The sequence below is a fragment of the Engraulis encrasicolus genome, chromosome 3, assembly GCF_034702125.1.
Source record: "Engraulis encrasicolus isolate BLACKSEA-1 chromosome 3, IST_EnEncr_1.0, whole genome shotgun sequence".
NCBI lineage: Eukaryota > Metazoa > Chordata > Actinopteri > Clupeiformes > Engraulidae > Engraulis > Engraulis encrasicolus.
The window spans coordinates 16,698,856-16,707,304 of record NC_085859.1 but is presented as its reverse complement, the minus strand read 5'-3'; positions in this window follow the sequence as shown (position 1 = coordinate 16,707,304).

Sequence of the window (8,449 nt, the reverse complement as noted above, 5' to 3'; positions counted from 1 at the left end):
TGGGCTGGCATTAGGCACACAGGGCATTTGCCCGCAGGACTGTTAAGCTACGTTCATATAGAAAAAACTAGCTTCTCGCTTATCGCTCACTCGCCTACACGCCACTTACTTATGGAACGTTCGCCTAACATTCCTTAAACTGCCAATGCAAAAAGCGAGAACTCTGCATTCCAATTGGTTACTCGCTTACTCGCCTCGCGAGTATTTTCAACTGGGAACCCGCCCACATTGCATCGCTTGTACACTCCTCGCCAAATCGCCTCCTCGTCTCGCTGGGACACATAGACATTCTATTGACTACACTCGCTGAGCGAGCAACTAGCAGCGACGTGTGTGAACGAGGCTTTAATGACTTTGGCCTGGTCCTCCCCTCATTGTAGTGGTATCAGTCCTGGTGCCCGGACCTCTCCGAGTCGGAATGAAATGTTCATTTTGGCTGTTGTAGTGGTCAAAATAGCTCGTAATAGAAAACTAAAAATGTTGTCACAGGCTTCATTCATTGTGTCTGTCAATGCCTGGCAGACCTAGCCTCGCGACGCCATCCTCTGTACTCCACCCAAAGATTTTGGCTCCGCACATCGTCTGGCAAAAGTGTCGAGCTCGGTTCTCTCAGTGTTTCGCCAATCAACAAACAGTTGAGAGTGGTGACGTAGAACTCACCCGCGAGCTCCGTTACTGATTGGTTAAGGTAACTATATTCACACTTTCGTTTTGTTATTTGTATGCTTTTGCGACGCTATAACGTAACAGGTATGTTAATAAAGCACAATATGGGTTTTAATTTAAGATTGGAACTTCAATTCATTTAAATGATAGAGTAAGATCAGACCATCTCCCATCGTCCACGGAGACGGATTCCTCATGGCTTTTGCCAGACTGATTGACGGAGTCAACAGTCGGCTATTCGCCCGGGCTATGGCAGACCTGTCTTGGCTGCAAATGCCCGGCCAGCTGTTCTCTCCCAGTCTGTCCAGCAGCACTGGTAGCAAATGCTGCCATGATGTAGCAGCTCGCAGCTGCTCTCCACACATCATCACACATAGTGCACACACAGTGCTGCCTGGGCGGCCCAACAATAGGGGGTTACCATCATCACGGACAGTTGGATACAATGACAATGTTGAGAACAATAAGTAGCTTCACAAGCATTTGGCTCCTACAACAACCTTCCTTCCTTCCTCGTGTGGAGTTTCATTGAATACAGCACTCCACAGCTGACATGTGTATGATGAGGAGGATTAGCAGCCATTCTTACGAGAAGAAGAAGAAGAAAGATGAAGAAGAAGAAGAAGAAGAAGAAGAAGAAGAAGAAGAAGAAGAAGAAGAAGAAAGAAGAAGGAAGAAGAAAGAAGAAAGAAGAAAGAAGAAAGAAGAAAGAAGAAGAAGAAGAAGAAGAAGAAGAAGAAGAAGAAGAAGAAAGAAGAAAGAAGAAGAAAGAAGAAGAAGAAGAAGAAGCGTCTTGCCAAAAAGGTTCATGAATCCCTTCCACAGCAATACAGTCCTCCTCTACACTTTAAATCATGAACACTTTTCACCTTAAATCAATAAAAAATATAATCTCATGTGGATGAAAATTCAATACCTCCAACCACAAACACAACAAAGCTGTGACCGTGGATTTAGTCACTTGCTGTGGGGTTATACAATTTATAAAACAGGCCTACCATAGGCCTGTACACTATATAGGACATGTGAACAGAATAGCTTTATTTGTCGTCATTGCAACTACAACAGAATTAAGCACAGTCCTTGTTTGTTGAGGAATAAATTATGAAGATGAAAATTGAGGACATTCGAGCATATCACCTCACACACCCACACTAAAGGCTATCTCATCCACACACGTCCACTCAAGTACATTTTTTATCGCACAATTGTGCATGATGTCTGTAATGGCTGTTGGATAAAAAAACAGTTTTTAGTCTTGTTGTACTACAAATGAAGTGATAAACATGGTTCAGTTCACTCAATGGTTGTACACCTGTTAGTGCGAAAGTTGAGGTTTTCAGTCGCTTTTCCTCTCAGGTCGTCTTCTAAGAACTTTATAGCCACCTGTGTGAAATAAAGTACGTTTGCCTTTGTAGTGCATCATGGGTAATGTTAATAGGCCTAATGGAAGGCTATAATAATGGTTTAATACCCATAATTAAAATAAAGCCACAGGGGTTCTTCAATTAGGTGAATTACTGCTCACATTCAGTTTACTTAGTGTTTCTCAACGGGGCCCTACAGCCCCCCAGGGGGCATTGGGTAGCCCTAGGGGGGCGTTGAGAAAGAGACAGCTGAGAAGGGGGTGATACTTAGTTACCATTGGGGGGCATTAGTCCATTTTTGTTTTTGATACTAAGGGGACATTGGAAGGCTTATGATGAGGTCAAGGGAGCGTTGGGAGGCTTATGATGAGATCCAAGGGGCGTTTTTTACAACAACAACAAAAAAGTTTGAGAACCACTGAGATGACTAATCCAGGTCAGTCGGCATTCAGTGTTCTCACCTAAAAGGCCCTCTCAGAAGACTGTAAGCATTGTAGAGTTTTCTCTTGGTATAGTGCATTTAGTTACATTGACAAGGGAAGAACACATTTTCCTTGGGACACGCGAAACCTGTTGGGGCTGTCACCAATCCAGGATCCAGGCCTTCCCACCCCTAGTATCCAAAGCAAGAATTTACCCCATAGGCTTAGGCCTACATCAAAGTCAGCTAAATGCAAATATTGTTCCCTGTTAACCAACAGTTTGTTTCCTCTCACGCCAATCATCCCATCTCTAAAAGGAGCACTGCCAATTTCAATATGCTGTTGTATTGCTCATGTTACCCATGACCTGTCAGTACCCGGTGATGCTGCATTTTTTGGCTCAGCCCTTTCCGAGATATGAAGTACTGTAATAGGGGCAGATTTTGTTGACATTTAAAAAAAATCTTAACATAGGCCTACTCCAAATATTTTTGTTTTTGGGAATACATTTTTAAAAAATTGAAATGTAAACAGCCTGCACCCATTGCAATCAAGTCAAGTCAAGTCAGCTTTTATTGTCACTTTCTTCATATGCACAAGACGTACAAGGAAAATGAAATTACGTTTTCTCTCTATACCATGCCAGGACATAGACATATACAAGACTGACATTTTACAGACTGAGATAAAGTACAAGACAGGACAGGTAACAGTGATGGACTGGTAACAATAAGTGGTCCCATAGTAAATACAGTACAATGAACATTTAACATTTAACATTTAACATTTAACATTGAACATGTAAACAGTGACCAGGATCTCGGAAAAGGCTGAAGAAAAAAAAAATCTCAGGTACTGATAAGTCCAGGGTAGTGTGAGCATTACAACTGCATGTTGAAATTGGCTGGAGTTATCCTTTAAGAGTTTAAGGCATTCTTCGTCACCTGTCCTTTGGAGCTGATTGTACATAGGGCCCACAATTCGCTGCTACGCCCCAGAGCATGCATGCCTAAAATATCCTCACACCACCTCACCTCATCAACGTGCCTCAATGACCTGAAGTAACCCTTCTCTACGGTTTCCCTCCTAATCTCACCAATCTGCTTTCAAAACCAAAACCGGGTGATGTGATCTCACCGGCTCTCATTCATTCACCAGCATTTGTATGGTGACAAATATAGCCAGCCACGCCATAAGGGCCACTGCCAGCTTTCGCTGGGCCCAGGAAAAAGTCATCTGAAAGGGCCCCCTACCCAATACATACAACGTAATGGGGATCCAATTCTGAGCCCCCTATCTCCCTGGGCCCGGGACAACATGCCCCTTTGCCCCCCCTGATGGCAGGCCTGCAACATGTGCAGCATCTGCTCATTATATCACGCCTTGTTGTTGTAGCCCATGCCGTGTGGTGTTTATTTATTATAAATGGATGGGCGTTGTGTGTTGTGTGAAGGGAAGGGAATCCTGTTCTTCAATTGTCTGTCTGCCGATATAGTCCTCTAAAGCTGTACTGTAAGCATGTCAAAAATGTCCGAAATGACTAATAAATGTATTTATCTCTCGACACCTGCTTCCTCCAAGGCTGTGTGCAATCATTTGTTACTCTGTCTGAAGAGCAGATAGCCACCACACATCTGCTAAATGAAAAGGCCTGTCAGTGGAACTAGAGGATAGAGCAATTGCAGTCAATATACAGAATTTGCATTCAGATGCTTCAGGTGTTTTGGCCTTTGAAATGCAGAATACCGTCGTCGCATTTAAGAACACAAATCATATGCTGTATACCAAAGGGTGCTGGAATGAGTTTTAAAGTGGTAGTGTTTTTTTTTCTCATTCTTTATTTTTTAAACAATGTTACTGCTGCTTTACACCATTCCTTTGACTGCAGTAAAAGTTGAGAAATCCTAATTTTTATCGAGTCCAAAAGTGGGAATGCAAATGCATCACTGCACCCCCCTTTCTGGCATCTATGCTGTGTGAGGTGATTAACCCATTTTCGCCGAAGCCCTTTTTGGGAAGAGGTGCCCTCTCTTTTCTTAAAACCTAAATATGTCAGCCTCCGAAGCACATAAAAACACGATATAAGTTGCATTTAAAAGCATTCATTCAACTCTAACATACCCACATTTTTAATAAAACAGCACAAATCTCAAGAACCTGAATGCAGCATATATGTCTCTCCAGGACACAATGGGTTAATTCAGGTACCTCAGGTTTCTATCTTAGCTTTTCAGGTTTCTCTCTTAGCTTTGTTTCTGTCCTCACAGGTCCAAAACCTCCTCCGTAATCATCGAGCTATGTGACATACATACCTTAAAACCACATAGTCTGGTCCTGAGTCAGCCGGAAGTCAATGCCATGGCTCACCTTCCTCCATGGAATGTGGCTTGGAGTTCAACACTCTAATCAGTCAGTGCCAAAAGCTTTTTTTTGTTTCTTTTCTTACCATTGGATATTTACACACACACATGCACGCGCACGCACGCAAACGCACACACACACACACACGCACACACACGCACACGCACAAATAGGCCCACACCTTTTTATTTACCTTGTCAATAATAGTATGTGGAATTTTATTTGACATTTTCATTTCTTTGGTAACATCCCACTTTTCAGCAAGGTCTGTGGCGCTCAGTTATCATTCAGCCCTTCCAGAGAGAGGATGTTAAATATCTGTGGTGTAGTAGAGTCATCTACGTGATGACCAGTGTTGGGCAAGTTACTCAAAAAAGGTAATACATTACTGATTACATGTTACTGTCTTTTCAAAATAATCCCTTACATTACAGTATTAGTAAATGTAAATCATTACACTACTTTTGCATTACTTAAAGGGACAGTTTGGTCAATTTCAACATGCAGTCGTAATGCTCACACTACCCTGGACTTGTCAGGGCCTGAGATTTTTTCTTCTTCTTCTTCAGCCGTTTCCGAGATCCTGGTCATTGTAATGGGGGCAGCTCTTTGTTTACATTTCAAAAAAACATTTTTATTTATTCCCAAAAACATCCAAAAGGTTATAAAACATCAGCAGACAACTAGCAAACAGCAGTACCTTTTGGGAAAATATTTGGAGTTGGCCTATGTTTCATTTTTAAAAAATGTAAACAAACGCTGCCCCCATTAGAATTGCTCATATCTCGGAAAGGGCTGAGCCGAAAAACGTGGCATCACCAGGTACTGCCAAGTCAAGGGTAGCGTGAGCAATACAACTGCATGTTGAAATTGACCAAACTGTCCCTTTAAGTTACTTTTGCCAAAATACCTGCAGGCCTAAATATGGATCTGGTAATTCACAGAGTAAATCAAGCTCATGAGTCATGACTTTTTCACCTCCCGTCCAGGAGGTGTTTTGGCAGCATGCAGTTGCAGACTAAAACCCACCAGGTTCCGGAATAGCTTGTCTGACCCACCACAGTGAACACCATTAAAAATGCAGGTCACAGTACTTTGCATTGTAACTTATGTTAATTAGCATGGTACCTAGGTAAATATTACAGATTTTTGCCCTGTAATGCCTTACATTGCTGCGTTACAGCAAAAAGTAGTGCATTACAGTAATGAATTACTTTTAACACTGTTCTGTGTTACTCCCAACACTGGTGATGAACCAGTGGTGTGCACAGACATTTTGGAGGGCAGGTGCTGAAGGGGAGTTGGGGGCATTTCCAGCTGACTTAGGCCTATATTTTATCGGGGCGTTATTGTCACAGGCTTTTAATTGTGAAGCATTTGTAGACTAGCATGTCAGCATGGACCACAGTACCTTGTGACAAAAAAACCTTTCATAACAGAACTTTTTTTTTGGTCCAGTAAGGCAAAGGGGCAGGTGCTTAAGCACCACCTCATCCCTATCTGTGCACGCCTATGTAATGAACCAATGGCAAAATTGCATAGACATGTTCTCAGCTGTCGAAATAGAACAAATAGCAGTGCAATGATGGAGAATGGTATGAAAAACAACCATCAATCATCAGACTGAGGTGTATTATTATATTGCATAACATCCAAGGACTTCAAGGACAGTGTTTCTCGAAAGCATAGTTGCTACAGCCCGACAGTAACTTGGGTAGTTACCAATGGGAAATTGCATTGAAACCAGCAAAGAGCTAGCGTGGTAAGCAACTACATTTCTGAGAAATGCACCCCTGCATCCACACAGCCAATGTATGAAGTGGCCTGCCACCCAAACTGGGGGCCAGGATGCCTGTGGAGGGGGGGGGGTGGTTCACGGAGGTACTGCAGGGGGGGTTGCAGAGTGAATTATCAGTATAAGTAATATAAGTAACGGAGAAGTAACATACGGGAAATTCACAGGTTGACAACTAACATACACTAATTCCATACATTGGAATTCAATTCATTTCAATTCATTTCTATGGTTAACAAACATGACCTTTCCCTGTGAATTAAATTAAAATTTTGGCAACACAAAAAAATGGCGTTTGGAATATGTGGGGTGGTGGGAGGGGTCACGAAAATATTCTTGGGTTTGAAGTGGGGCTGCAGGAGAAAAAGTTTGGGAACCTCTGCAGTATAGAACAAGCTCGGCCTGGCAGCGTTCCCATACAGAGGAAGTGATCAACGGGTTTCCCATCAAACGCCATTGTCTACTACAGAGCTACACCCATGGCTGTAGTATGCCCTATGCCATGCCCAATCAGGCCACTGCCTCTAGTGACATCTGATCTGACATCATTTGTCACTGGTTCCCAACAGTAGGCAGGTTCCAACAGGCCACACTACTGGCTGGCTTCACTGCCGCATTCCTGTGCAGCATCGTGTGGGCACGGGGCTGAGCAGAGCAGAGCAGTGTGGGTGTGTGATCAGGCTACCCATGAAGAACAATGTACAAAGGAATCTGCAGCAGCTCACTTGAAGAATTGGTTGGAGCTCATTGCCTCACGTGATTAAAAAAAAAGAAAAAGAAATTTCTCACTGGCCCTGCCGTGGCTCAATTGGTAGGGCACTGCCTTGTTACACCTGGGAAGCAGGTTTGATTCCGGCCTGAGGTAATTTCTCGATCCTCCCCCATCTCGCTCTCTCACTCACTTCCTGTCACCATCTTACAATGTCCTGTCAAATAAAGGCATACATTTATTATAATATATTTTTTATATACCGTACATAAAAGACATTTCTCTCAATTCTTTTTGAAGTCATGTAGTCATATCGTTGCAATTGAATAGATACCTTATCCACTGTTATTTTAGATTAGATTTGATAACTTTTAAGGAAACATTCAGAACATTTAGGACACATATAACATACAAGCAGTCCACAATGAACATTTAGACAATCCCAAAAGTAGCCAAGTGCATCCTTTAAAAGATATGGTGTCAAATGAAGTGACAAAGGTTAAAAAATAGCTTGATAAATACATAAAATAAATACATAAAAATTAGGTAATTTTGAGATTGATAAATATTTAGTAAAATAAGGTATTTAGTATAAATAAGGTAAGTATTTTTAGGCAGCAAATTTCCACAAAGTTCTCAAAAGATAAAATAATAAAAACTATAAAGTGCACTCAATGGCCACCTCAAGAAGAACGTAAGAAATTGACTACTTTTAGAGTACCTACCATGTGGGCCATAAGATATGAGTAGGCGTACACATACACGTAGCAGTGTCAACAATAATCGATTCGGCAATGCATCGCAATGTGGGCACAGACAATTCAATAATCGATTAGGCAATGCATCGCAATGCGGGCATGGACAATTCAATAATCGATTCGGCATACCATAATCAATGCAGCATATTTTTTCAAGTTTCAATTACTTCTGTGCGTTTCTGGAGACAATCCCTTTTTACGTTTGAAGCACTTCAAAGCACTGCAAACTGCAGGAGTGATACATACCACAGCCAATAAAATGTTGTTCAGTATCTGACTGCCTGTATTGCCTCATGACTGATGAAAAAATTCCCTTGCTTTCAGTAGAAATGTAATGCATCGCAATGCATCGTAGAATCGGACTGAATATT